Source organism: Lycium ferocissimum, chromosome 4 (genome assembly GCF_029784015.1).
Source record: "Lycium ferocissimum isolate CSIRO_LF1 chromosome 4, AGI_CSIRO_Lferr_CH_V1, whole genome shotgun sequence".
Taxonomy (NCBI): Eukaryota; Viridiplantae; Streptophyta; class Magnoliopsida; order Solanales; family Solanaceae; genus Lycium; species Lycium ferocissimum.
Genome location: NC_081345.1, coordinates 19,895,240 through 19,897,522, shown reverse-complemented (window position 1 = coordinate 19,897,522; position 2,283 = coordinate 19,895,240).

Here is a 2,283-nt window from a genome sequence, read left to right as displayed (position 1 = left end):
AGTCTCTTGCATGTGAAGCGTTTAATTGAGCATACCCCTCCAAGTGAAATTTAAGTGAAATGAAAAGCAAGATGCATAGAAAGAATGATCTTTATGACAACTTTTTGGCTCATTTGGTGGCTCTTTACCTACTAGATGGGTTTACTTTGGATTATGAGATATTGCTCTAATTGTTCTTGCTTAGGAAGTGAAATTGATCCATCTTGACTAGTTCATATGCCATGTGTGGTGAGTGTTTGTTAAATAATTCTTGTGCTTACTTTTATCATCTAGAACTTGTCCGGTTAGTCTTTCAATGCTAATTTTGATTATGTTGGTTGGAGAGAAGACCTTGGGCTATCTTTGTGATTTTTGAAAAAGTCTCTTTAGCCTTTCTAGCCTACCATTGCATAAATAATATCACTAGTAACCCCATTTGAGCCTATGACCTTTTCTTTGATTGCCACATTACAAGCCTTTACCCTGCTTGATGAAATTCTCTCTTTTGAACCTTTCCCTCCTTGAACATTAGATTGTGTATTTGAGGCCAAAAGCCTAAGTTGGGGGTGTCAGTGTTGCTTGAGAAGTGGTGAAGATTGGTGTTGTGGCAAAGTCAAAATAAATGAAAAAAATTTGAAAAATACAAAAAAGTTGCAAACTTTTTGTGGAAAAATAAAATAAAATGTATCTTTGTTAAAAAAGAATTGGAAAAGAACAAAAACATTAGAAATCAAGAAAATGGTTGCACAAAAAGAGTTGGAATAATTGGAGAAACTAGTATGCAAAGGAAGGAGTGATGTTTTGAAATGAAGAGAAAAGTGGACAAAAGGTATTGTGTAGTGTTCAAGGAGGGTGTGGTCACTTCTATCCAAATACTTATCCTACCCTTCCCTAAGCCTACACTACAGGCTTAAAAAGTCCATATGTGATCTCCAACTGAATGTTCTTGAGTTAGTGATGATTGAAAATAAGGGTAAGCTTTTGGTGTGATATTTGTTAGCACTAGAATTTCTTTGTTGAGTGTGAGTGACTTTGTGTATATGTCCCTTATGTTGTTGTTATTGTGATTATAGTGATTTTGGGACTTTCTTTCTTGTGAGGGCATATGGATTATATAATTGTGAATATCTCTTTTTGACAAACTATAGAGAGTGTGTGTTTTATAAATATAATTAAACCAGGTTTACTGTATTATTGAAAATTTCTAGAAATGTTTTTACTATTTTTTCGCAATAATAGTGCAATGCTCGTAACTTCTTTTTTCTCAGTCAATGCTCGTAACTGACATGACTCAAATTTGGCGCTTATGTCGTGTTTCACGATCTAAATCTGACTCCTGTACCGCGATTGGATACATGATGAGCTACTAGAGCGAGCTACTATCCATAAGGCGAACCCTTCAAACTGAGATATGTAATAATTACGAAATGAAAGAGAATATAGTCTCAAACCGTATTATATATAGATATGAGTGCGGAAGCTAGAGTAAAATATAGTCTACCTATGTAACCCAAAGCACACAAGTCACAGAGTTGCTACTAGCTGGAATACAAGATACGACATGCAACTCAGTAATACAAGAACATACTATTTAGTCATTATAAATTGCACCCCCTTGAACCTCTAAAACAAATTCAATTATTATTCTAAATCACGATTTTAGTGGTAAACAATAAGTGTATTTCCAAACCTAAGAGATGTAACACCCCGTATCTTAGAACTAAGGTCAGACTCATACCATTAGAGTTTTAGCGGAAAAACTGAAGGTTTGAACGTTTTGCGAAAATGGTTGATACGCCTACTTCGGGCAGCGATAACTCCTTGATCAGTTTGAAATTTGGGAAAGTACCCTTAATGAAAGTTATAGTATGTAGAAATACCTTTCTAACGATATAAGGACCAAGCCAATCAGAGATCGGATCAAGGAGATATGATCATCTCAATATGGCTAATAGTAAAGCACTTGAAATCCTATAGAATCGGCTAAGTTTTCGATACGTCTGACTTCCAGTCAAATTTAGTGCAAATCCGTTGGGAATTAGAGGAACCTTCCTCAATGAAAGTTGTAGATCTTTGAAATAGCTTTCCAACGGTAGGTCGCCCAGCCCAAACGAAGTTACGTACAAGAAGTTATGTCCATTTTACCGAACACTATGCAAAATCGACACCCGTCGCTTCTCGAGGCGCGTGAGGGCGCGTGAGAGAGCGCGCGATGGCCCCGCTTCGCGGAGAGATCGTGCAACTCTGATTTTTTGGCTTCAGAATGTTGCGCGATGCACCCACATCGCGGAACCATCGCGAAAC